Source organism: Scyliorhinus canicula, chromosome 2, assembly GCF_902713615.1.
Source record: "Scyliorhinus canicula chromosome 2, sScyCan1.1, whole genome shotgun sequence".
Lineage (NCBI taxonomy): Eukaryota > Metazoa > Chordata > Chondrichthyes > Carcharhiniformes > Scyliorhinidae > Scyliorhinus > Scyliorhinus canicula.
The window spans coordinates 152,951,895-152,979,560 of NC_052147.1; the positions used below are offsets into that span (position 1 = coordinate 152,951,895).

General features: G+C 52.4%; 1 protein-coding gene across 1 annotated transcript in view; it reads left to right on the forward strand.

Moving 5' to 3' along the window:
* Window positions 1-2,281: 2,281 nt before the first annotated feature.
* LOC119962283 (protein FAM126B-like) overlaps window positions 2,282-27,666 on the forward strand; it is an 85,011-nt gene continuing 59,626 nt past the window's right edge. Inside the window, exon 1 of the mRNA XM_038790270.1 lies at window positions 2,282-2,438. The gene's annotated coding sequence lies outside the window, so the exon portion shown is untranslated. The remainder of the gene's footprint in view (window positions 2,439-27,666) is intronic.

Genomic DNA, 27,666 nt, shown 5'->3' on the forward strand with positions numbered 1-27,666 from the left:
TGCACCTTACTGATGTACAGTGCCTCCTTCACCCTGCTGAAGGCAGCCCACCTCCTTGCCAGCTCCACCGGAAAGTCCTGATATATGCGTATACCAGCTCCAGCCCACTGCACCACCTGCGAGAGCTCTCCAATGTGCGGCTGCCTCCCGCCCGCCCGCCGTCCCTGAAAGTCGGCGTAAATTATTTTGAATAAGACTTGCATTTATATATCGCCTCTCACAAATCACGATGTCCCAAAGTGCATTACAGTCAATAAAGTATGTTTGAAGTGCACCCACTGTGAAAATGTGACTGCAGGAAATGTGAGAACGCATTTACACTCAGTAAACGTGCACACACACCAGTGTAAGAATGACCAGATAATCTGTTTTTGTGATGTTGATTGAGGGTTGAATGTTGACCAGGACAGCAAGCATTCCCCTGCTCGAAATAATGTCATGGGATTTCTCTCATCCAATTTGAGAGGGCTGAAGGGGCCTCAGTTTAATATCTCATCTCATTATGCTATTTGAACAAGCAGGGAAGTTCTCACTGTTGTTTGGTCCTTTATACCTTACGAAGGAATCCACCAAACACTTTGACTTCTCCAAACCAGAATCTTTTATTGAGTCTTGTGTGGTAAGATAGCAATCTGTCAGAGCACGTTATCATGGAGTCTGCTAATGACTCCTCTGGAATTTGCACCTAGCACTGACCATTCACTTGTATGTCTTATTACCCTCTCAATCTTTTCAAGGTGGCCAGATGTATCTCCCCATATATGGGAGTCACAAGTCACATGATCTTGGGCTAGAGACCGCATGGTGTATCTGTACCACCAACTGCTGGTTAGAGGTCGCACACCATCCATCTGTGATATAGCCCATAGGCATATCACCACACTCACCAGTGTCCAAGCCAATATATATCCTTCCATTAAAGTCACTAAAAAAAGAGTCTAAAATTTTAGAGCTTTGGGATGTCCTGGGAGGTCATGCAAAGCACAAGTGAGGTGGGGGCTGGTTTAGCTCAGTTGGCTGGATAGCTGGTTTATGATGCAGAGCAAGGCCAACAGTGTTGGTTTCAGTTCCCGCACCAGCTAAGGTTATTCATGAAGGCCCTGCCTTCTCAATCTTGCTCCTTACCCGAGGTTAAATCACCACCAGTCAGTGCTCCCCATCAAAGGGGAAAACAGCCTGTGATCATCTGGGATGAGGGTAACTTTACTTTTTGAGGTGGTGAAACCTGTTAACGGGAGATCTTGTGGTCCAGTGGGTAACATCCCCGTCCCACTCCAGGACTTGACAGTCAAGGAAGGTGTGGTCATAACGGGGCCAAACAGGTTGATTATCAGCCTGCAAATCACATACCTGCGGCAAGCAGTAAGAGCTGGAGGGTCTCCAAGTCAGCCATGTGTAGTGATATCCCCCAGACTATAGCCTCCGGTGACAGGCTGACTGATGACTTGTTCTGGGGAGAGAATGAGCCACTGAGAACAGACTTTGCAGCATGTGCTTAGTCTATCTCAACATCTGCACAATGGTTAGCACAGCTGCCTCACAGAGTCAGTGTCCAATTTTTTGATTCCGGCTTTGGGTGAGTGTGTGGAGTTTGCATGTTCTCCCCTTGTCTGCATGGGTTTCCTTCCAGTTCCCGCCAACAGTGCAAAGATGTGCAGGTTAAGTGGGAACAGGGTGAACAAGTGGGCAGAGGTAGGATGCTCTTTCAGAGGGTCGGTGCAAATTTGATGGGCCAAATCGCCTCCTTCTGCATTGCAGGGATTCTAGAAGTGGAGGGAGGAGAAATCTTTTGAGGATAATTCCGTCGGCTTTTTGAAAAGCCTGTCAAGGGCGGGTGGGGAGGAAAGGGAACCGCTGTGCGAGGCGCTGGGGGTAATCACAGAGTGAGAGACTGGTGGCTGACGGAGCAATGCTCCCTCTGAGCCGCCCGGTTTCCCTGCGGCTGCGGCCGGCAGCTATGGCGGCGCTGGGCGCCCAGAATGCAGCACGCGGGTGAAGCCGCCCAATGCCCAACGAAGCGGCGCCCGGCTTCGCCCACCCTCCACTGCAGCCCCTGGATGTGAAGGCGGGGAACGGAGGGAGACTGCAGGCCGTGGCCTGTGGATGACGGGGCGGGGGTTGCCGGGCAGCTCCGCAGGGATGCCGGCGCAGAAAGGCCAGAAGCCGGAAGGTTTAGGGTGAGACACCGGCGCAACCCGGACGGCTGAAAGGGTGACACAGGCCCCGCCCACCGGCCAATGGGCAGCGCGGATGGGACTGGGTGGTGGACCAATGGCAGAGGCTGATGGAGCTGTGGGGGGGCCCGGCTCCGGGATGTTATTGAGCGAAGGCGGAATGAAGCCGGGAGGCCGGAGCGGGGCTTCCCGCCGGGTCTGAACGCTCGGGCCCCCCCCAGCCCCGCTACATCGCGCAGGGAGGGAGGTGGCCGGCAGCTGCAGGTAGGACGCGGGGTCCGGGAGAGGATTGTCAGCGAGAGAGGTTGAAAAGCCAGGGCTGGGGCCTACAGACAGAGTCACAAGGGCAGAGATGGCCTGTCATGCGAGATGTGTGTGTGTGTGAGAGACTGTAATGCGGGATGTGTGTGTGAGACTGTAATGCGGGATGTGTGTGTGAGACTGTAATGCGGGACGTGTGTGTGTGAGACTCTAATGCGGGATGTGTGTGTGAGACTAATGCCGGATGTGTGTGTGCGAGGCTGTAATGCGGGATGTGTGTGTGTGAGACTGTAATGCCGGATGTGTGTGTGTGAGACTGTAATGCGGGATGTGTGTGTGAGACTGTAATGCGGGATGTGTGTGCGAGGCTGTAATGCGGGATGTGTGTGTGAGACTGTAATGCCGGATGTATGTGTGTGAGACTGTAATGCCGGATGTATGTGTGTGAGACTGTAATGCGAGATGTGTGTGTGTGAGACTGTAATGCGGGATGTGTGTGTGTGAGACTGTAATGCGGGAGGTGTGTGTGTGAGACTGTAATGCTGGATGTGTGTGTGTGTGACACTGTAATGCGGGATGTGTGTGTGTGACACTGTAATGCGGGATGTGTGTGTGTGACAGTAATGCGGGATGTGTGTGTGAGACTGTAATGCGGGATGTGTGTGTGAGACTGTAATGCGGGATGTGTGTGTGTGAGACTGTAATGCGGGATGTGTGTGTGTGAGACTAATGCGGGATCTGTGTGTGAGAGTCTGTAATGCGGGATGTGTGTGTGTGAGACTGTAATGCGGGATGTGTGTGTGTGAGACTAATGCGGGATGTGTGTGCGTGAGACTGTAATGCGGGATGTGTGTGCGTGAGACTGTAATGCGGGATGTGTGTGCGTGAGACTGTAATGCGGGATGTGTGTGTGAGACTAATGCGGGATGTGTGTGTGTGAGACTGTAATGCGGGATGTGTGTGTGTGAGACTAATGCGGGATGTGTGTGTGAGTCTGTAATGCGGGATGTGTGTGTGTGAGTCTATAATGCGGGATGTGTGTGAGAGACTGTAATGCGGGATGTGTGTGAGAGTCTGTAATGCGGGATGTGTGTGTGTGAGACTGTAATGCGGGATGTGTGTGCGTGAGACTGTAATGCGGGATGTGTGTGCGTGAGACTGTAATGCGGGATGTGTGTTCGTGAGACTGTAATGCGGGATGTGTGTGAGAGTGTAATGCGGGATGTGTGTGTGTGTGTGTGAGTGTAATGCGGGATGTGTGTGTGTGAGAGTGTAATGCGGGACATGTGCGTGTGAGACTCATGCGGGACGTGTGCGTGTGAGACTGTCATGCGGGACGTGTGTGTGTGAAAGTCTGTAATGCGGGATGTGTGTGTGAGACTGTCATGCGGGGTGTGTGAGACTGTCATGCGGGGTGTGTGAGACTGTCATGCGGGATGTGTGTGTGTGAGACTGTAATGCCGGACGTGTGTGTGTGACACTGAAATGCTGGATGTGTGTGTGTGTGACACTAATGCGGGATGTGTGTGTGTGACACTGTAATGCGGGATGTGTGTGTGTGAGACTGTAATGCGGGATGTGTGTGAGAGACTGTAATGCGGGATGTGTGTGTGAGACTGTAATGCGGGATGTGTGTGTGAGACTGTAATGCGGGATGCGTGTGTGTGAGACTGTAATGCGGGATGTGTGTGTGTGAGACTGTAATGCGGGATGTGTGTGTGTGAGACTGTAATGCGGGATGTGTGTGTGTGAGACTGTAATGCGGGATGTGTGTGTGTGAGACTGTAATGCGGGATGTGTGTGCGAGACTGTAATGCGGGATGTGTGTGCGAGACTGTAATGCGGGATGTGTGTGCGAGACTGTAATGCGGGATGTGTGTGTGCGAGACTAATGCGGGATGTGTGTGTGTGAGACTGTAATGCGGGATGTGTGTGTGTGAGACTGTAATGCGGGATGTGTGTGTGTGAGACTAATGCGGGTGTGTGTGTGTGAGACTGTAATGCGGGATGTGTGTGTGAGACTAATGCGGGATGTGTGTGTGAGACTGTAATGCGGGACGTGTGTGTGAGACTGTAACGTGGGATGTGTGTGTGTGAGACTAACGCGGGATGTGTGTGTGTGAGACTGTAACGCGGGATGTGTGTGTGTGAGACTGTAACGAGGGATGTGTGTGTGAGACTGTAATGCCGGATGTGTGTGTGTGTGAGGGTGTAATGCCGGGTGTGTGTGTGAGACTGTAATGCCGGATGTGTGTGTGTGACACTAATGCGGGATGTGTGTGTGACACTGAAATGCTGGATGTGTGTGTGTGACACTAATGCGGGATGTGTGTGTGTGAGACTGTAATGCGGGTTGTGTGTGTGTGAGACTGTAATGCGGGATGTGTGTGTGTGAGACTGTAATGCGGGATGTGTGTGTGTGAGACTGTAATGCGGGATGTGTGTGTGTGAGACTGTAATGCGGGATGTGTGTGTGTGAGACTGTAATGCGGGATGTGTGTGTGTGAGACTGTAATGCGGGATGTGTGTGTGTGAGACTAATGCGGGATGTGTGTGTGTGAGACTAATGCGGGATGTGTGTGTGTGAGACTAATGTGGGATGTGTGTGTGTGAGACTAATGCGGGATGTGTGTGTGTGTGAGACTAATGCGGGATGTGTGTGTGTGTGAGACTGTAATGCGGGATGTGTTTGTGTGAGACTGTAATGCCGGATGTGTTTGTGTGAGACTGTAATGCGGGATGTGTTTGTGTGAGACTGTAATGCGGGATGTGTGTGTGTGTGAGACTGTAATGCCGGATGTGTGTGTGTGAGAGACTGTAATGCGCGATGTGTGTGTGTGTGAGACTGTAATGCCGGATGTGTGTGTGTGAGACTGTAATGCAGGATGTGTGTGTGAGACTGTAATGCTGGATGTGTGCGTGTGAGACTAATGCTGGATGTGTGCGTGTGAGACTAATGCGGGATGTGTGTGTGTGAGACTAATGCGGGAAGTGTGTGTGTGAGACTAATGCGGGATGTGTTTGAGACTGTAATGCGGGATGTGTTTGTGTGTGACTGTAATGCAGGATGTGTGTGTGTGTGAGACTGTAATGCGGGATGTGTGTGTGTGAGACTAATGCGGGATATGTGTGTGTGTGTGTGGGACTAATGCGGGATGTGTGTGTGAGACTGTAATGCAGGATGTGTGTGTGAGACTGTAATGCAGGATGTGTGTGTGAGACTGTAATGCGGGATGTGTGTGTGAGACTGTAATGCGGGATGTGTGTGAGACTGTAATGCCGGATGTGTGTGTGTCTGTAATGCCGGATGTGTGTGTGTCTGTAATGCGGGATGTGTGTGTGAGACTGTAATGCGGGATGTGTGTGTGTGAGACTGTAATGCGGGATGTGTGTGTGAGACTGTAATGTGGGATGTGTGTGCGAGACTGTAATGCGGGATGTGTGTGTGCGAGACTGTAATGCGGGATGTGTGTGTGTGAGACTGTAATGCGGGATGTGTGTGTGTGAGACTGTAATGCGGGATGTGTGTGTGTGAGACTAATGCGGGATATGTGTGTGTGTGGGACTAATGCGGGATGTGTGTGTGAGACTGTAATGCAGGATGTGTGTGTGAGACTGTAATGCAGGATGTGTGTGTGAGACTGTAATGCGGGATGTGTGTGTGAGACTGTAATGCCGGATGTGTGTGAGACTGTAATGCCGGATGTGTGTGTGTCTGTAATGCCGGATGTGTGTGTGTCTGTAATGCGGGATGTGTGTGTGAGACTGTAATGCGGGATGTGTGTGTATGAGACTAATGCGGGATGTGTGTGTGTGAGACTGTAATGCGGGATGTGTGTGTGTGAGACTGTAATGCGGGATGTGTGTGTGTGAGACTGTAATGCGGGATGTGTGTGTGTGAGACTGTAATGCGGGATGTGTGTGCGAGACTGTAATGCGGGATGTGTGCGCGAGACTGTAATGCGGGATGTGTGTGTGCGAGACTGTAATGCGGGATGTGTGTGTGTGAGACTGTAATGCGGGATGTGTGTGTGTGAGACTGTAATGCGGGATGTGTGTGTGTGAGACTAATGCAGGTGTGTGTGTGTGAGACTGTAATGCGGGATGTGTGTGTGAGACTGTAATGTGGGATGTGTGTGTGAGACTGTAATGCGGGATGTGTGTGTGAGACTGTAACGCGGGATGTGTGTGTGTGAGACTAACGCGGGATGTGTGTGTGTGAGACTGTAACGCGGGATGTGTGTGTGTGAGACTGTAACGAGGGATGTGTGTGTGAGACTGTAATGCCGGATGTGTGTGTGTGTGAGGGTGTAATGCCGGGTGTGTGTGTGAGACTGTAATGCCGGATGTGTGTGTGTGACACTAATGCGGGATGTGTGTGTGACACTGAAATGCTGGATGTGTGTGTGACACTAATGCGGGATGTGTGTGTGTGAGACTGTAATGCGGGATGTGTGTGTGTGAGACTGTAATGCGGGATGTGTGTGTGTGAGACTGTAATGCGGGATGTGTGTGTGTGAGACTGTAATGCGGGATGTGTGTGTGTGAGACTGTAATGCGGGATGTGTGTGTGTGAGACTGTAATGCGGGATGTGTATGTGTGAGACTGTAATGCGGGATGTGTGTGTGTGAGACTGTAATGCGGGATGTGTGTGTGAGACTAATGCGGGATGTGTGTGTGTGAGACTAATGTGGGATGTGTGTGTGTGAGACTAATGTGGGATGTGTGTGTGTGAGACTAATGCGGGATGTGTGTGTGTGTGAGACTGAAATGCTGGATGTGTGTGTGTGTGACACTAATGCGGGATGTGTATGTGTGAGACTGTAATGCGGGATGTGTTTGTGTGAGACTGTAATGCGGGATGTGTGTGTGTGTGTGAGACTGTAATGCCGGATGTGTGTGTGTGAGAGACTGTAATGCGCGATGTGTGTGTGTGTGAGACTGTAATGCCGGATGTGTGTGTGTGAGACTGTAATGCCGGATGTGTGTGTGTGAGACTGTAATGCAGGATGTGTGTGTGAGACTGTAATGCAGGATGTGTGTGTGAGACTGTAATGCTGGATGTGTGCGTGTGAGACTAATGCTGGATGTGTGCGTGTGAGACTAATGCGGGATGTGTGTGTGTGAGACTAATGCGGGATGTGTGTGTGTGAGACTAATGCGGGATGTGTTTGAGACTGTAATGCGGGATGTGTTTGTGTGAGACTGCAATGCCGGATGTGTGTGTGTGTGACTGTAATGCAGGATGTGTGTGTGTGTGAGACTGTAATGCGGGATGTGTGTGTGAGACTAATGCGGGATATGTGTGTGTGTGTGTGGGACTAATGCGGGATGTATGTGTGAGACTGTAATGCAGGATGTGTGTGTGAGACTGTAATGCGGGATGTGTGTGTGAGACTGTAATGCGGGATGTGTGTGTGAGACTGTAATGCGGGATGTGTGTGTGAGACTGTAATGCCGGATGTGTGTGTGTCTGTAATGCCGGATGTGTGTGTGTCTGTAATGCCGGATGTGTGTGTGTCTGTAATGCCGGATGTGTGTGTGTCTGTAATGCCGGATGTGTGTGTGTCTGTAATGCCGGATGTGTGTGTGTCTGTAATGCCGGATGTGTGTGTTTCTGTAATGCCGGATGTGTGTGTGTCTGTAATGCCGGATGTGTGTGTGTCTGTAATGCCGGATGTGTGTGTGTCTGTAATGCCGGATGTGTGTGTGTCTGTAATGCCGGATGTGTGTGTGTCTGTAATGCCGGATGTGTGTGTGTCTGTAATGCCGGATGTGTGTGTGTCTGTAATGCCGGATGTGTGTGTGTCTGTAATGCCGGATGTGTGTGTGTCTGTAATGCCGGATGTGTGTGTGTCTGTAATGCCGGATGTGTGTGTGTCTGTAATGCCGGATGTGTGTGTGTCTGTAATGCCGGATGTGTGTGTGTCTGTAATGCCGGATGTGTGTGTGTGTCTGTAATGCCGGATGTGTGTGTGTCTGTAATGCCGGATGTGTGTGTGTCTGTAATGCCGGATGTGCGCGTGTCTGTCTGTAATGCGGGGTGTACGTGCCTGTCTGTAATGTGGGGTGTGCGTGCCTGTCTGTAATGCGGGGTGTGCGTGCCTGTCTGTAATGCGGGGTGTGCGTGCCTGTCTGTAATGCGGGGTGTGCGTGCCTGTCTGTAATGCGGGGTGTGCGTGCCTGTCTGTAATGCGGGGTGTGCGTGCCTGTCTGTAATGCGGGGTGTGCGTGCCTGTCTGTAATGCAGGGTGTGCGTGCCTGTCTGTAATGCGGGGTGTGCGTGCCTGTCTGTAATGCGAGGTGTGCGTGCCTGTCTAATGCGGGGTGTGCGCGCCTGTCTGTAATGCGGGGTGTGCGCGCCTGTCTGTAATGCGGGGTGTGCGCGCCTGTCTGTAATGCGGGGTGTGCGCGCCTGTCTGTAATGCGGGGTGTGCGCGCCTGTCTGTAATGCTGGGTGTGTGTGCCTGTCTATAAGGCGGGGTGTGCGTGCCTGTCTGTAACGCGGGGTGTGCGTGCCTGTCTGTAACGCGAGGGGTGCGTGCCTGTCTGTAACGCGGGGTGTGCGCGCCTGTCTGTAACGCGGGGTGTGCGCGCCTGTCTGTAAGGCGGGTTGTGCGCGCCTGTCTGTAATGCGGGGTGTGCGCGCCTGTCTGTAATGCGGGGTGTGCGCGCCTGTCTGTAATGCGGGGTGTGCGTGCCTGTCTGTAACGCGAGGGGTGCGTACTGTCTGTAATGCTGGGTGAGTGTGCGTCTGTGCCTGTCTGTAATGTGGGGTGAATGCACGTGTGTCTGTATTTTAAAAAAATAATTGTTTTCCAATTAAGGGGCAATTTAGCGTGGCCATTTCACCCACTCTGCACACCTTCTTGGGTTGTGAGGGTGATACCCAGACAGACAGGGGAGAATGTGCAAATTCCACACGGACAGTGACCTGGGGTCGGGATCGAACCCAGGTCCTCGGCACCGAGAGGCAACAGTGCTAATCACTGTGCCGCCTTGAGTGTGTTTGTCCCATGCGGGATGAGTGGGACCGTGCCTGTAATGCGGGATGCGTCGGCCCATGTCTGTAATGCGGGATGAGTGGGCCCATGTCTGTAATGCGGGATGCGTCGGCCCATGTCTGTAATTCGGGATGAGTGGGCCCATGTCTGTAATGCGGGATGAGTGGGCCCATGTCTGTAATGCGGGATGCGTCGGCCCATGTCTGTAATGCGGGATGAGTGGGCCCATGTCTGTAATGCGGGATGAGTGGGCCCATGTCTGTAATGCGGGATGCGTCGGCCCATGTCTGTAATGCGGGATGAGTGGGCCCATGTCTGTAATGCGGGATGAGTGGGCCCATGTCTGTAATGCGGGATGAGTGGGCCCATGTCTGTAATGCGGGATGAGTGGGCCCATGCCTGTAATGCGGGATGAGTGGGCCCATGTCTGTAATGCGGGATGAGTGGGCCCATGTCTGTAATGCGGGATGAGTGGGCCCATGTCTGTAATGTGGGATGATTAATCCAGGATTGCATGCAATCCGGGAAATGTGTGCGTTTATGTAATCCTGGGTGTCTGTCACCCGTGTGTGTTACCACAGTGATTAACTATGCTACCTCACAGCGCCAGGGACCCGGGTTCGATTCTGACCTTGGGTGGCCATCTGTGTGCAGTTTGCACGTTACTGACGTCTGCCCAAATTTCCTCCCACAGTCCAAAGATGTGCAGGTTAGGGGGACTGGCCATGCTAAATTACACCTCAGTGTCCAACGGTTAGGTGGGATTACAGAGAATGGGCAGGGGAGTGGTCCTAAGTAGGACGCTCTTTCTGGGGTTGGTAAAGACACGGTGGGACAAATGGCCTTCTTCTGCACTGCAGGGATTATTGGATGTATGTATATGTTAGGATCTGTAATTGTGTGTGTGTGTGTGTGCATATGTAATCATGAGTTCCTGTGGGTCTGTAATTGTGCGTGTGTCTGTAATTGACAATGCACGGTCTCTACAACACAGCACTATTGCTTCGCAGCGCCCAGGACCCAGGTTCGATTCCCAGCTTGGGTCACTGTGCGGAGTCTACGCGTTCTTCCCGTGTCTCTATGGGTTTCTTCCGGGTGCTCCGATTTCCTCCCACAAGTTCCGAAAGACGGACTGTTATGTGAATTGGGCATTCTGAATTCTCCCTCTGTGTATCAGAACAGGTGCTGGACTGAGAGGGGAGATGGTGCAGGTGGATAGGAGATATGCGGAGGCCCCAGAGGAGGGATTGCTGGGGAAGAGGCCCCAGAGGAGGGATTGCTGGGGAAGAGGCGTAGCCTTCAGGCCAGATTTGACCTACTGACAACCAGCAAGGCGGAAGCTCAGTGGAGGAAAGCACAGGGGGCGGTGTATGAATATGGGGAGAAGGCGAGCAGGATGCTGGCGCACCAGCTCCGGAAGCGAGACGCAGCCAGGGAGATTGGGGGAGTGATGGATAGAGCTGGGAAGGTGGTGCGGAGGGGGGTAGATGTCAATGGGGTCTTCAGGGACTTCTATGGGGAACTGTACCCGTCTGAACCCCCGGTGGAGGGGGGTGGAATGGGGCGCTTCTTGGACAAGCTGCGATTCCCGAGGGTGGAAGAGGTGCAGGTGGAGGGACTAGGGGCGCCGATCGAGCTGGAGGAGGTGGTCAAAGGGATAGGGAGCATGCAGTCGGGGAAGGCGCCGGGGCCGGATGGGTTTCCGGCGGAATTCTATAAAAAGTATTTGGACCAACTGCGGCAGCAATTTGGCCTGTACAAAATGTCGGACAAGGCTCCCATCTGCAACAACCATAGGTTCACACCAGCACTGACTGACGCCACCTTCAAAAGGTGGAGGCAGGACGGGGGGACACTGACAGTCAGGGACCTATACACGGACGACAGGATCGCAACACTGGACGAACTGACAGAGAAATTTCAGCTAGCTGGGGGGAACGAGCTACGGTACCTGCAGCTCAAAAACTTCCTACGAAAGGAGACAAGGACATACCCACAACCGCCACGACAGACACTACTGGAAGACCTACTGGACGCAAGTATCCTACAGAAAGGGAACTGTAGTGACATGTATGACCGACTGGTAGATAGGGACGACACCGTACTGGACGCAACAAGAAGGAAATGGGAGGACGACCTGGGGATGGAGATAGGGTGGGGACTCTGGAGCGAAGCACTGCATAGGGTCAACTCCACCTCCACGTGCGCAAGGCTCAGCCTGACGCAACTAAAAGTGGTACATAGAGCCCACTTAACAAGAAACCGTATGAGTAGGTTCTTCCCGGAGGTGGAGGACAAATGTGAGCGGTGCCAGAGAGGCCCGGCCAACCACGCCCACATGTTCTGGTCTTGCCCCAGACTTGTGGAGTACTGGACAGCCTTCTTCGAGGCTATGTCCAAAGTGGTGGGGGTGAGGGTGGAGCCATGCCCGATAGTGGCGGTCTTCGGGGTTTCAGACCAGCCAGATCTATTCCTGGGGAGGAGGGCGGACGCCCTTGCCTTTGCCTCCCTGATTGCCCGCCGTAGAATCCTGTTTGGCTGGCGGTCAGCAGCACCACCCAGAGCTGCAGACTGGCTGTCCGACCTCTCGGAATCTCTCCAAATGGAGAAAATCAAATTTGCCATCCGAGGGTCGGACGACGGCTTCCACAGAACGTGGGAGCCATTCATGCAACTGTTCCGGGACCTGTTTGTGGCCAACGTACAGGAGGAAGAATAGTCGGGTGGCCAAGAACCAGGGGAAAATGGACGGGAATCGGGGGAAGGTAGCCGGGGGGAGGGAGGGGGGGGGGGGCTACGGGCTCGGTATGGGGGCTTGATGGCAAGCCAAGGCCCAAAACCAAACTATAAATAAATGCCTATAAACATGTGCCTCGGCCATATTGGGGAATGTAAAATATGTATGCTGGCTAAAGGGGGCGGCCACAATTATTGTTATGAAGATGCTTACCTGTAAATATTCATGTTAAATTTTTGTGTTTTCCTTTTTTTTTTCTCTCTCTCTAATAACTTGTAATTTGTCATATATAAAATATGAAAACTCAATAAAAAAACATTTAAAAAAAAAAGTATTTGGACCTGTTGGGCCCCCTGTTGGTCCGGACCTTTAATGAGGCAAGGGAGGAGGGGCTCTGCCCCCAACTATGTCACGGGCGCTGATTTCCTTGATCCTGAAGCGGGACAAGGACCCTCTGCAGTGTGGATCATATAGGCCGATTTTGCTGCTGAACGCCGATGCAAAGCTGCTGGCAAAGATCCTGGCCACTAGAATAGAGGATTGTGTGCCTGGGATCATTCATGAGGACCAGACGGGGTTTGTGAAGGGAAGGCAGCTGAACACAAACGTACGAAGGCTCCTCAACGTCATTATGATGCTGGCTGTGGAAGGGGAGGCGGAGATAGTGGTGGCATTAGATGCGGAGAAGGCCTTCGATAGGGTTGAGTGGGAGTATTTGTGGGAGGTGTTGGAGAGGTTTGGGTTTGGGGAGGGGTTTATCCGGTGGGTGAGGCTGCTCTACGAGGCCCCGATGGCGAGTGTAGCCACAAATAGGAGGAGGTCGGAGTACTTTCGGCTGTACCGGGGGACGAGACAGGGGTGCCCCCTGTCCCCCTTGCTCTTCGCGTTGGCGATTGAGCCCCTGGCCATGGCATTGAGGGAGTCAGGGAACTGGAGGGGCCTGGTGCGGGGTGGGGAGGAGCATCAAGTGTCGCTGTATGCGGACGACCTGTTGCTGTATGTGGCGGACCCGGTGGGGGGGGATGCCGGAGGTGATGAGGATTCTTAGCGAATTCGGGGGTTTCTCGGGGTATAAATTGAACCTGGGCAAGAGTGAGGTGTTTGTGGTGCATCCGGGGGATCAAGAGGAGGGGATTGGTAGGCTCCCATTGAAGCAGGCAGGGAAGAGCTTCAGGTACCTAGGGGTCCAGGTGGCGGGGAGCTGGGGGGCCCTGCACAAGCTCAACCTCACAAGGTTGGTGGAGCAGATGGAGGAGGAGTTTAAGAGGTGGGATATGTTACCGCTGTCACTGGCGGGGAGGGTGCAGTCCGTCAAGATGACGGTGCTCCCGAGGTTTTTGTTCCTGTTCCAGTGCCTTCCAATCCTTATCCCGAAGGCCTTTTTTAGGAGGGTCAACAGGAGTATCACGGGATTTGTGTGGGCGCATGGGACTCCGAGGGTTCGAAGAGTGTTCCTGGAACGAGGCAGGGATGGGGGGGGGGGCTGGCGTTGCCCAACCTCTGTGGGTACTATTGGGCTGCCAACGCAGCGATGGTGCGTAAGTGGGTAATTGACGAGGAAGGGGCAGCATGGAAGACGATGGAGGCGGCGTCTTGTGTGGGCACGAGCTTGGAGGCGCTAGTAACGGCGCCGTTGCCGCTCCCTCCAACGAGGTATACCACAAGCCCGGTGGTGGCGGCTACCGTCAAAATTTGGGGGCAATGGAGACGGCACAGGGGAGAAATGGGGGGCTCGATGGAGGCACCGATACGGGGGAACCATCGGTTTCTCCCAGGGAGCATTGACGGCGGATTTCTGGGCTGGCACAGGGCAGGGGTTAGGAGGTTGAGGGACCTGTTTGTGGAGGGGAGGTTCGCGAGTTTGGGGGAGTTAGAGGGCAAGTTTGGGCTCCCCCCGGGGAACATGTTTAGGTACATGCAGGTTAGGGCGTTTGCCAGGCGGCAGATGGAGGGGTTCCCCTTGTTGCCCCCACGGGGAGTACGGGACAGGGTGCTCTCGGGGGTGTGGGCCGGAGGAGGGAGGATTTCAGACATATACCGGGTAATGCAGGAGGTAGACGAGGCCTTGGTGGAGGAACTGAAGGGTAAATGGGAAGAGGAGCTGGGTGAGGAGATTGAGGAGGGGACGTGGCCGGATGCCCTGGAGAGAGTGAATTCCTCCTCTTCCTGTGCAAGGCTTAGCCTCATACAGTTCAAGGTGCTGCATAGGGCCCACATGACTGGGTCGAGGATGAGTTGGTTTTTCGGGGGAGAGGACAGGTATGCTAGGTGCTCGGGGAGCCCAGCGAACCACGCCCATATGTTTTGGGCGTGCCCGGCGTTGGGGGAGTTTTGGAAGGGGGTAGCAAGGACGGTGTCGAGGGTGGTGGGATCCAGGGTCGAACCAGGCTGGGGACTCGCAATTTTTGGGGTTGCAGTGGAGCCGGGTGTGCAGGAGGCGAAAGAGGCCGGGGTTCTGGCCTTTGCGTCCCTAGTAGCCCGGCGGAGGATCTTGCTCCAATGGAAGGATGCGAGGCCCCCAAGCGTGGAGGCCTGGATCTCTGATATGGCGGGGTTCATTAAATTGGAGAGGGTGAAATTTGCCCTGAGGGGATCAGTACAAGGGTTTTTCAGGCGGTGGCAGCCTTTTCTGGATTTCCTGGCGGAACGGTAGGGAAATAGGCCGGCAGCAGCAGCAACCCGGGAGGGGGGGGGGGGGGGGGGGGGGGAAGGATTGGGGGGAGGGAGAACTGTGCACATGGGTTTGTGGAGGGTGGTATCTCTTTCCCTTTCGTTGTCTGGGCGCTCTTTTGTTTTTTTTGTTCTTTCCTTTTGTTTGAAGTTGCTCTTGGAGCTGGGGGGGTATTGTTCATGGGGTGTTACCGCGGTTGTTTGTTGATAGAGTTAAGATGTTTACATTTTGTAAAAATTTCAATAAAAATTATTTAAAAAAAAAGAACAGGCGCAGGAGTGTGGCAACTAGGGGATTTTCACAGTAACTTCATTGTAGTGTTAATATAAACCTACTTGTGACAATAATAAAGATTATTATTAATCGAGTGAGCATGTGTGTGTAGGTTTGTAATCAAGTACACATGTGGGTGTGTATGTCTGTAATCTAGTGCATGTGTCTCTGGATCTGTTAATGAGTGCGCACGTGGGTATGTGGATCTGTTAATTTAATGTGTGCATGGATCCAATTAAGGTTGTTTTGTGGAGGTCTGTAATTGAGTGTGCCTGTGTGTATGTGTCTGTAGGTGAGTGCGCCTGTGTGTATGGGTTTGTATGCGAGTGCGCCTGTGTATATGGGTCTGTATGCAAATGTGCCTGTGTGTATGGGTCTGTAATTGAGTGTGCCTGTGTGTATGGGTTTGTAATCGAGTTTGCCTGTGTGTATGGGTCTGTAATTGAGTTTGCCTGTGTGTATGGGTCTGTAATTGAGTGTGCCTGTGTGTATGGGTCTGTAATTGAGTGTGCCTGTGTGTATGGGTCTGTAATTGAGTGTGCCTGTGTGTATGGGTCTGTGATTGAGTGTGCCTGTGTGTATGGGTCTGTAATCGAGTGCGTCTATGTGTTATGGGCCTGTAAATCAAGTGCGTCTATGTGCTATGGGCCTGTAATTGAGTGTGCCTGGGTGTATACGCGGCTCTGTGATCGTGTGTGCAGGGCTCTGTAATAGTGTGTGCGTAAGTCTGTGAAAGAATTCACCTGTTGTTGAGCGTGGGCCTGTAATCGGGTGTCCGCGCAAGCGTGGGCCTGTAATCGGGTGTCCGCGCGAGCGTGGGCCTGTAATCGGGTGTCCGCGCGAGCGGCGGCCCGTAATCCTGGTGTCCGCGCGAGCGGCGGCTCGTAATCCTGGTGTCCGCGCGAGCGTGGGCCCGTAATCCTGGTGTCCGCGCGAGCGGCGGCCCGTAATCCTGGTGTCCGCGCGAGCGGCGGCCCGTAATCCTGGTGTCCGCGCGAGCGGCGGCCCGTAATCCTGGTGTCCGCGCGAGCGGCGGCCCGTAATCCCTGGTGTCCGCGCGAGCGGCGGCCCGTAATCCTGGTGTCCGCGCGAGCGGCGGCCCGTAATCCTGGTGTCCGCGCGAGCGGCGGCCCGTAATCCTGGTGTCCGCGCGAGCGGCGGCCCGTAATCCTGGTGTCCGCGCGAGCGGCGGCCCGTAATCCTGGTGTCCGCGCGAGCGGCGGCCCGTAATCCTGGTGTCCGCGCGAGCGGCGGCCCGTAATCCTGGTGTCCGCGCGAGCGGCGGCCCGTAATCCTGGTGTCCGCGCGAGCGGCGGCCCGTAATCCTGGTGTCCGCGCGAGCGGCGGCCCGTAATCCTGGTGTCCGCGCGAGCGGCGGCCCGTAATCCTGGTGTCCGCGCGAGCGGCGGCCCGTAATCCTGGTGTCCGCGCGAGCGGCGGCCCGTAATCCTGGTGTCCGCGCGAGCGGCGGCCCGTAATCCTGGTGTCCGCGCGAGCGGCGGCCCGTAATCCTGGTGTCCGCGCGAGCGGCGGCCCGTAATCCTGGTGTCCGCGCGAGCGGCGGCCCGTAATCCTGGTGTCCGCGCGGGCGGCGGCCCGTAATCCTGGTGTCCGCGCGGGCGGCGGCCCGTAATCCTGGTGTCCGCGCGGGCGGCGGCCCGTAATCCTGGTGTCCGCGCGGGCGGCGGCCCGTAATCCTGGTGTCCGCGCGGGCGGCGGCCCGTAATCCTGGTGTCCGCGCGGGCGGCGGCCCGTAATCCTGGTGTCCGCGCGGGCGGCGGCCCGTAATCCTGGTGTCCGCGCGGGCGGCGGCCCGTAATCCTGGTGTCCGCGCGGGCGGCGGCCCGTAATCCTGGTGTCCGCGCGAGCATGGGCCCGTAATCGGGTGTCAGCGTGGGCCTGTAATCCTGGTATCCGCGCGAGCGTGGGCCTGTAATCGGGTGGCCGAGTGAGCGTGGGCCCGTAATCGGGTGTGAGCGTGGGCCTGTAATCGGGTGTGAGCGTGGGCCCGTAATCGGGTGTCCGCGCGAGCGTGGGCCCGTAATCCTGGAGTCCGTGCGAGCGTGGGCCCGTAATCGGGTGTCAGCGTGGGCCCGTAATCCTGGAGTCCACGCGAGCATGGGCCCGTAATCGGGTGTCAGCGTGGGCCCGTAATCCTGGAGTCGCGCGAGCGTGGGCCTGTAATCGGGTGTCAGCGTGGGCCCGTAATCGGGTGTCAGCGTGGGCCCGTAATCCTGGAGTCGCGCGAGCGTGGGCCTGTAATCGGGTGTCAGCGTGGGCCTGTAATCGGGTGTCAGCGTGGGCCTGTAATCGGGTGTCAGCGTGGGCCTGTAATCGGGTGTCAGCGTGGGCCTGTAATCGGGTGTCAGCGTGGGCCTGTAATCGGGTGTCAGCGTGGGCCTGTAATCGGGTGTCAGCGTGGGCCTGTAATCGGGTGTCAGCGTGGGCCTGTAATCGGGTGTCAGCGTGGGCCTGTAATCGGGTGTCAGCGTGGGCCTGTAATCGGGTGTCAGCGTGGGCCTGTAATCGGGTGTCAGCGTGGGCCTGTAATCGGGTGTCAGCGTGGGCCTGTAATCGGGTGTCAGCGTGGGCCTGTAATCGGGTGTCAGCGTGGGCCTGTAATCGGGTGTCAGCGTGGGCCTGTAATCGGGTGTCAGCGTGGGCCTGTAATCGGGTGTCAGCGTGGGCCTGTAATCGGGTGTCAGCGTGGGCCTGTAATCGGGTGTCAGCGTGGGCCTGTAATCGGGTGTCAGCGTGGGCCTGTAATCGGGTGTCAGCGTGGGCCTGTAATCGGGTGTCAGCGTGGGCCTGTAATCGGGTGTCAGCGTGGGCCTGTAATCGGGTGTCAGCGTGGGCCTGTAATCGGGTGTCAGCGTGGGCCTGTAATCGGGTGTCAGCGTGGGCCTGTAATCGGGTGTCAGCGTGGGCCTGTAATCGGGTGTCAGCGTGGGCCTGTAATCGGGTGTCAGCGTGGGCCTGTAATCGGGTGTCAGCGTGGGCCTGTAATCGGGTGTCAGCGTGGGCCTGTAATCGGGTGTCAGCGTGGGCCTGTAATCGGGTGTCCGAGTGAGCGTGGGCCTGTAGTCGGGTGTCCGAGCGAGCGTGGGCCTGTAATCGGGTGTGAGCGTGGGCCCGTAATCCGGGTGTCCGCGCGAGCGTGGGCCCGTAATCCGGGTGTCCGCGCGAGCGTGGGCCCGTAATCGGGTGTGAGCGTGGGCCCGTAATCGGGTGTCTGCACAAATGCAGAGAGGGGCCTGTAATCCTGTGCACGAGGGGTGAGATGCTGTAACACTGTGCAAGCAGGAGGGGTGCTTGTTACACTGTGCGCACAGCTACACAAATGTATCTGTTTTCTGACACTTTGCACGTTGTGTGACCATCCAACCTTTTTTTCCTGTTTGGTGTTACCATTCTGTGCCTTTCTGGGGTGACCATATGTTGCCATACATTTAATGATATGTTTAACTCTGGATCACAGTCAGTGCTCACACACACACTCTGCTGCAAATTAATTGTGATTCCTTGATTTCCACTCGAGGCTTTGAGCAGTGAAGCTGCAGCAGCGGCCACATCCACAGGTGCAGTGTCGAGGGTATAGTACAACCTGCTCGTGACCTGTTATCTGCATACTCCTGCTCTCTGCTTCTGTTATCTAATCCCAGGATTGTGCTGCCAACTCTATTGTAGATTTGCAGATTGTAGCAAGGGAGCTGACTATGCTTTGGAAGTTTCTTCTGTAGCTTGAGAATCTTTAAAGATTTGCTTCTCGTTTCCTCCGTACCTTCTCCCTGCCTTTGTGTGAGACCTACGATTTGGTCTCCAAGTGCCCTCTCTATTGCACCAACCTCGCCCAGTTTGTTTTCTGGTCCATCTGTTCTGCCATAAAGCTGAGGCATTTATTGGCGGATTGGTAGCACAGCACTCTGATCCAGGTGCACATCATCTTGTCACAGATTGGTTACAGTGCAGAATGAGGCCATTCATCCCATCGTGCTTGCTCTGCCAATCCAAATGACCAATGCACCGAGTGTCACTTTCCCGTCTCCTGTGATCCTTTTTAAAAATAAATTTAAAGTTCCCAATTCTTTTTTTCCTAATTAAGGGGCAATTTAGCATGGCCAATCCACCTACCTTGCATGTCTTTGGGTTGTGGAGTTGAGACCCACGTAGGCACGGAGCGAATGTGCAAACTCCACACGGACAGTGACCCCCCCCCCCCCCCCCCCCCGGGGCTGGGATCAAACCCAGGTCCATGGCACCTTGAAGCAGCAGTGCAATCCACTCAGCCACCATGCCACCCTCCCCTCTTATGATCCTATAGGTTCTTCCTTTTTCAAATAATGATCTAAATTCCCTCTTGAAACCCTCAATTGAATCTGTCTCCACCACACTCTCAGACAGTACATTCCAGATCCTAACCACTCGCTGTGTGAATCTGTCTCCACCACACTCTCAGATGGTACATTCCAGATTCTAACCACTCGCTGTGTGAATCTGTCTCCACCACACTCACAGACAGTATATTCCAGATCCTAACCACTCGCTGTGTGAATCTGTCTCCACCACACTCACAGACGGTACATTCCAGATCCTAACCACTCATTGTGAAAAAGTTTTTCTATCACGTCTCCATTGTTTCTCTTGCCATTGGCCTTAAATCGGTGTCCTCTGATTTCTAATCCTTCCACCATTGGGAATAGTTTCTCCTTATCTACTCTGTCCAGACCCTTCATGATTTTGAACTGCTCTATCAAATCTCCTTTCAGCCTTCTCTTCGAGAAGAAATAAGGCCAACTTATCCAATGTACCCACTGAACTGAAGTTCCCTGACCATGGAATCAATCTCGTGAATCTTTTCTCTCTCACCAATGCCTTCCCATCTTTCCTAAAGTACAGCTCCTAGAACTGGGCGCATACTCCAATCGAGGCCAAATCAGTGTGTGTCTGTTATTAAATCTGGGATGCTGTGTCTTTTATTTATTTATTTATTTTATTTTTTAAAAATAAATTTAGAATACCCAATTCATTTTTTCCAATTAAGGGGCAATGCAGCGTGGCCAATCCACCTAACCTGCACATCTTTGGGTTGTGGGGGCGAAACCCACGCAAACACGGGGAGAATGTGCAAACTCCACACAAACAGTGACCCAGAGCCGGGATCGGCGGCGTGAGGCAGCAGGGCTAACCCACTGCGCCACCGTGCTGCCCTGCTGTGTCTTTTATTAAAGCACCCACAACTTGTTCTGCCACCTTCAATGATTCCTGCATGTATATTGTGTTAGACTCTTTGATTAAAAAGTCATCCAGGCTCAAAACATTACAGCTTTCTTTCTCTCCACCGATGCTGTCAGACTTGCCGAGATTGTCCAGTATTTTCTGTTTTTGTTTCAGATTCCAGCATCCACAGTAATTGCCTTTATATTGCGCTGGATTGTTTGGTAGTGTGCTGCAGTACGGGGAGTTCTGTCTCGTTTGCCTTTGTTACCTTTTATTCAATGTTCATTCAGTATTGGGGGGGGGGGGGGGGAACGAGCAAGGCAGAATACCCTGACTAAAATATTCAATTTAAGAGGGTAGGGAAGGTGGTGGGGAGAGTGAGTTATTGCTTGCAGGCTATATATTTGGGGTTCCCTGAGTTTCCTGTTGATGTTTTAGGATTTCTCAGTTTCATATTTTGCCCTTGGAGAAAGGTTTCAGAAGCGGAGCCTTGGTATATGGCAAAATTCAAAGAACCCCAAAGCCCCTCACTACCTTTTTTGAAGGACGTGAGTTTCCTTGAGAGGGTGCAATTGATTTGCCACAATGGGGAATAAGGGGATCTTAGCTCTGAGGTTAGGGTTGGAGAAGCTGGAGTTGTTCAACTTGGAGCGAAGGAGAGTGAGAGGAGATTTGATAGAGGTGGAGAAGATTAGGTGAGGTTTCAATAGGATCGAGCTGTTTAATTTGTTGATGGCACAAGGATAGGGGGCACAGATTCAAGGTTTTGAGCAGAGATGCATTGGGAGATGTGAGGATGAACCTTTTTATGCAGCGAGTGGTAATGACGTGTAACTCACTGCGCATCAAAGTGGTGGAAGTGGAGACGATCGGTAATTTCAAGATGAAATTCGATGGACTGTTGAGGGAAAAAACAACTCCAGGCCACATGGATAGACAGGGAAATGAGGCTGATTGTATTGCCCCACAAAGAGCTGGCATGGATTCAATGGGCTGATTAGCCTTCTCCTGTGACATAAATTATTCTAACTTTACCCCTTTCCTGGTGGTGCTAAATCTTGGAACGCCTGGATGCCCCTGCCATGTGTCAGCCTCCGTGCTGAGTGTCAGAGGGCTGCTTTACAAGAGGTGTCACCCCAGAACCTGTTCTTCTCCCAGTCTACAACAGACTCCAATCCAGCAGAGCAGTGACCAGACTAATTCTGGGACCTCGGGGCCAGTTGTTACCTCTGTCCTGCCTGGAATTAGCCCGCTGAAAATGTCTGCCTTCAATGCATGAGAGGAGCTTCTATAATGGAAATGGTCTGAGTTTCCCCTCCGTTACCAATATGTGGCTGATACAACCCTTTACCTCCATTTCTGCATTGTATCATCCTCTGTTTTTCCTCCTGCAATCTGTGTACTTTGATGTTCTGTCAATTTTGCTGTCTAACTGCTGTACATTAGAACTGCCTGACCTCCTGTTTGGACTGTCTCTGGAGGTTGTCCCTTATTGAGGTTCTAATAATCTGGGCTCGCACCCAGTGCTTTGAGCTCAAGTTCAGCGCAAGCATTGCCTTCCACAGGCAAGGAACCCTTCAACTATTGATGTAATAAATAGACTTGAGAGCATTAAAAAAAAAATGCTGCCAGCATTTTTTACACAGGCTAAAAATAACGTTACTTTTATGTAAATTGTAAAGCATGAGTAATGAAGAAATCAGAAAGACTAAAAGGAAATAGTAACATAGTTCACAATTCTCAATCCCACTTTAAAAATGGCAACGCTTAAACCAGAATAAGAGGGGATTTTATTTTTGGGGGATGCTCTCTCTATGTAAAGGCAGACTCTCATTTCTCAAAGAGTGAAGCTTCTGTCACAGCCGGTTTCCTTGGCTAGCATTGCAGTTTGTGGAGGGTTTTCTTTTTGTCACTCGTCTATGAGATGTGAGCGTCGCTAGCTAAGCATTTGTTGCATATCCCTAATCGTCCTTGACAAGTTGGTGGTGAGCAGCCACCTTGAACCGCTTTTTATCTGGACCAGTTTTATACAACTGAGTATCTCACTGGGCCACTTCAGAGGAGCAGTTTGAGTCAACCACATTGCGGTGGGTCGGGAGGCCTTCCGGTCACGACATGTAGGTGGGGCTCGCACTTTAGGTGGCTCCTTTTGGAGTCTCTGGCTTTTGGCCATTTATGTCTGGTCTCGGGGTAGTTTTCGGATGTGTTTGTGGAGAAGTACCAGGAGAAAGGTACTGGAAAGAAGGGGGCGAGCGAAAGTACGCCGGTGAGTGCTGCTGAGAGTCTTGCAGGAAGAAAGATGGCGGGGGCTGGTTCTATGGGTGGGGCCATCTGCTTCACCGTGGAAACTCTGACCGAGGTGATGTCGATGGAGTTTGAAAAGCTGTTTGCCAAGCATTTGGAAATGCTTCGGAGGGGGTTGACGGCTTTGCTGGAAGAATGGGTGAAGGAGGCGATTGCCCCAGTAAAGGCGGCAGTGATGAAGTTGTTGGTTGAGGTGCGGGAGCAAGGAGAGAAGTTGACGGAGGTGGAGGGCCCTCTGTCGCAGCACAGCGACCAGTTCACTTCAATGGTTGAGGAGCTGTGAAGGCCAGCAAATGGCTCAGAGCCAAGATGGAGGACCTGGAGAACAGGTCGAGGCGGCGGAATCATTCATCAGCCCGAGGGGGTGGAGGGCCCGAGGCCGACAAGTTCTTTGCAATGATGTTTGCTGAGTTGATGGGGGAGGGGGAATAACCCTCCCACTTCGAGTTGGACAGGGCACATCGGTCACTCAGGCAGAAGCCTAAACCAAATGAGCCACCTCGAAGAGGGATGAACAATGGATTCTACAATAATTGGGGTTTGTTTATTTTGGGTAGTTAGTAACAAAGAACAATACAGCACAGGAATATGCACTTCGGCCCTCCAAGCCTGCGTCGATCACGTGTCGTATCTAGACCACCTACCTATATCCTTCTATACCTTATCTGTTCATGTGTCTATCCAGATAAGCCTCAAAGGTCGCTAATGTATCTGCCTCAACCACCTCACTTGGCAGTGAATTCCAGGCCACCACCACTCTGTGTAAAAAAAAAACATGCCGCGCACATCTCCACTGAACCTATCCCCCCTCACCTTGAACTTGTGCCCTCTTGTAATTGTCATTTCCACCCTGGGAAAAATCCTCCAACTGTTCACCTTATCTATACCCCTTACAATTTTATAAACTCCTAACAGTTCACCCCTCAGCCTCCATCTCGCTAGGGAGAACAATCCCGTTTATTCAATCGCTCCTGATAGCTAATACCCTCCATACCAGGAAACAGCCTGGTAAACCTTTTCTGTACTCTCGCCAAAGCCTCCACGTCCTTCTGGTAGTGAGGTGACCAGAATTGGACACAGTATTCCAAATATGGCCTAACCAACTTTCTATATAACTAACATAATTTTTGACCTTTTATACTCTATACCCTGTCCGATAAAGGCAAGCATGCCATATGCTTTCTTTACCACCATTTCTACCTGCGCTGCCACTTTTAAGGATCTGTGGACCTGCACACCCAGATCTCTCTGTGTCTCTATGCTACTGATGGTTCTGCCATTTATTTTACAGCTCCTACCTGAATTGGATCTACCAAAATGCATCCCCTTGCATTTGTCCGGGTTAAATTCCATCTGCCATTTCTCCGCCCAATTTTGCAGCCTATCTATATCTTGCTGTATTCGCTGACAATCTTCATCACTGTCCACAACTCCTGCAATCTTAGTATCATCCGCAAACTTGCTAATCAAACCAGCTACGTTTTCTTCCAAGTCATTTATTTATATATATATATATATATATATATATATAAAAATTACAAACAGCAGAGGTCCCAGTACCAATCCCTGTGGAACACCACTAGTTACAGACTTCCATTCGGAAAAACACCCTTCCACTGGCACCCTGTGGCCAAGTCAGTTCTAAATCCACACAGCTAGTTCACCCCTGACACTGTGAGATTTAATCTTTTGACCAGCCTGCCATGAAGGACCTTGTCAAATGCTTTACTAAAATCCATGGAGACAACATCCACAGTCCTTCCCTCGTCAATCATTTTTGTCACCTCTTTGGGGCAGCACGGTACAGTGGTTAGCACTGCTGTCTCACGGCGCCGAGGTCTCCGTTACCTCAACCACATCCAAGTTCCACGCATGAATCAAGGCTTTAAGTTCATTTGTCTTACCTGTTATAATCCGTGCATTCAAGCAGATACACAGGTATAACCCCTCCTTCGGTTGCTGTTGACTGCTGAGGGAAGGGCAGCGGGTGGAGGCTTAATGGGTTGGGGCTGCTTGTAAATTGTAAAAATGTTGAAAATAAGTGGAATAAAAATATATTTTTTTAAAAAAAGGTTGCTGTGGGTCTGGAGTCACATAGGCCAGACTGGGCAAGGACGGCAGATTTCCTTCCATAAAGGCCAATAGCACAGCGAGTGGTTAGGATCGATTTGGAATGTATTATTTGAGAGTGGTGGATGCAGATTCACACAGCGTGTGGTTAGGATCTGTAATGTACTGTCTACGAGTGTGGTGGAGACGCATTCACACAGCAAGTGGTTAGAATATAGAATGTATTGTCTATGAGTTTGGTGGAGGCAGATTCACACAGCAAATGGTTAGGATCCGAAATGCACTGACTGTGTGGTGGAGATAGATTCATAGAATCATAGAATTTCTGCAGTGCAGAAGAAAATGAAATGAAAATCACTTATTGTCACAAGTAGGCTTCAAATGAAGTTACTGTGAAAAGCCCTTAGTCGCCACATTCCGGTGCCTGTTCGGGGAGGCTGGTACGGGAATTGAACCGGGCTGCTGGCCTGCTTCGGTCTGCTTTAAAAGCCAGCGATTTAGCCCTGTGCTACACCAGCCCCGGATGCCATTCAGCCAACAAGTCTGCACCGACCTTCTGAAAGAGCACTCTACCCACCCGATATCCGTAACCCTATAACCCCACCTAACCTGCACATCTTTGGACTGTGGAGGAAACCGGAGCACCCGGGGGAAACCCACGCAGACACTGGAAGAACATGCAAACTCCACACAGTCACCCAAGGTGGGAATTGAACCTGGATTGCTGGTGATGTGGGGCGGCAGTGCTAACCACTGTGCCGCCCGTTCAATTGAGGCTTTCAAGAGGGAATTGGATTCTTATCTGAAAAAGAAAAATGTGCAGTGTTGCGGGACAAAGGTGGGGAAATTACATTAGGTGCATTGCTCATTCGGAGAGGCTATGCAGATATGATGGGCTGAATGACCTCTATCATTCTTGCCTGGGCTGCGGGTCCAGGAACATTGTAACTTCATAGGCAGCAGCTGTCCTCATCGCTGTCAGTTCCAATACTGGCGGAGAACCGCACAGTTAGCTCACTCCAATAGTGTGCATTCACTCTGCTTTGTGTATGTATGCATCTTTGTGTTTGAAGGGCATTGTGTGTCATGAGGATCAGGAATGTTAATTAACTGCTTGAGCATTGCTCTTGTAATCTATTTTACCATGAGCTCTCTGAATTGCTGGCTTCTAACAGACTGTGTACCATAATACTGTGAGAGTACAATTCTCCTGATGTCCTGCCTTTCTGGAGTATATTTTCTGGTGTCCTTGAGCCCAGTTACCAGCCCCAGTGCTATCATGCATGAGATCAGTGTGCTGAGGTTGGCTAAACATAATTTTTGCAGAATGTAATGTGGTTGGTGTTCGAGGCTGAAACTGGTCTATTGGAAAACCAATATTAAAAACTAACCTAGTTACAGTCTGAAGATCACACTTTCTTGCTGAGGCAAAGGAATCTCAGGAGTAGTAAAGCCAGTCATTAATAATAATCGCTTGTTATCACAAGGAGGCTTCAATGAAGTTACTGTGAAAAGCCCCTAGCCACCACATTCCGGTGCCTATTCGGGGAAGCCGGTACAGGAATTGAACAAGCGCTGCTGGCCTTGTTCTGCATTAAAAGCCAGCTGTTTAGCCCACTGTGCTAAACCAGACCCATTAATCTTCAGACTGAAATTTCCCCTGCTCTCTGATGGATCGCAGTATATTAAGAGCACGGGTGGTTTTGCAATCCCCAGAGAGACTAATAACTTTTATAAATATATTTAAATTTGCTAGTGACTGACTTAAAGTAATTGCACAACAAGATTTCAAGTTTAAAGACTTTTACTGGAACAAACAAGCTAAAAATATCATTGACTAACCATTACTTTGGAGGCAACTTATATATTAAACTACAGAAGAGATAACCCTTGTTAGTTTCTGAATGTGGCTGAAACCCCATGCCACCGTTATGCATTGCATCATGTTCTCCACAGGATTACACTTTTTACAGGATCCAGTGCAAGCTTTTTCTCAGTTTCCAGTCGGCTCACTTCTCCCCGTTTTGCCGAGTCATGATGTCCAGCGACCATCGAAGGTCCCTTCTTACAGTCTGCCAGGTCGCTCACCCACCCCCTCGCTTTCAACGGCTCCGAGTCCCACCACCCAAGCAAAATCCATCTCTGGGCTGTCAGGGAGGCAAAGGCCAAATCGTCGGCCTCTCTCACCCCCTGGACTCCCAGGTCTTCCGACACGCCAAATATCGCCACCTCTGGACTCGGAACCACCTCCACACCCAGCAACCCGGACATCATGTCCGAGAAGCCCTGCCAGAATGCCTTCAGTCTTGGACCCATCCAGAACATGTGGACGTGATTCGTGGGCCCCTGCACACCACTCACACCTATCTTCTACCCCCTAAAAGAGCCCACTCATCCTCTCCACCATCACATGAGCCCTATCACCGTAAGCTGGATGAGGCTTAACCTCGCACATGACAAGGACGCATTCTCCCTCCGCACTGCTTCTGCCCACATCTCAGCCCCCTCCCAGCTCCTACTCCCAGTTCCTCTTAATGTCCCCCACCAGGGCTCCCTCCCACTCCCTCCCACTCCATCAACTTACAAACATCCAACACCTTCCCCTCTCCTATTTCGCCCTTCGACAGCACCTTATCCTCCAACCCCAGGGGCGGCAGCCCAGGAAAGGTTAGCACCTCTCACCTTACAAAGTCTCAAACCTGCAGGTATCTAAAACCTTTCCCCCTTGGCAATTCATATAAATCTGACCGGTCCTCCAGCCCTGCGAATCTGTCACATGAACAAGTCATCAAAGCACTCAATCCCTGCCTGCCATCACCCCATAAACCTCGCATCCAGTCCCACTGGCACAAACCTATGATTATTACAGATCGGTGCCACCGATCGGCGCTCACAGATATTGCCTCCACTGCCCCCACACCCTCAAAGCTGGGTCACGGAGTACCTGGCCGGCG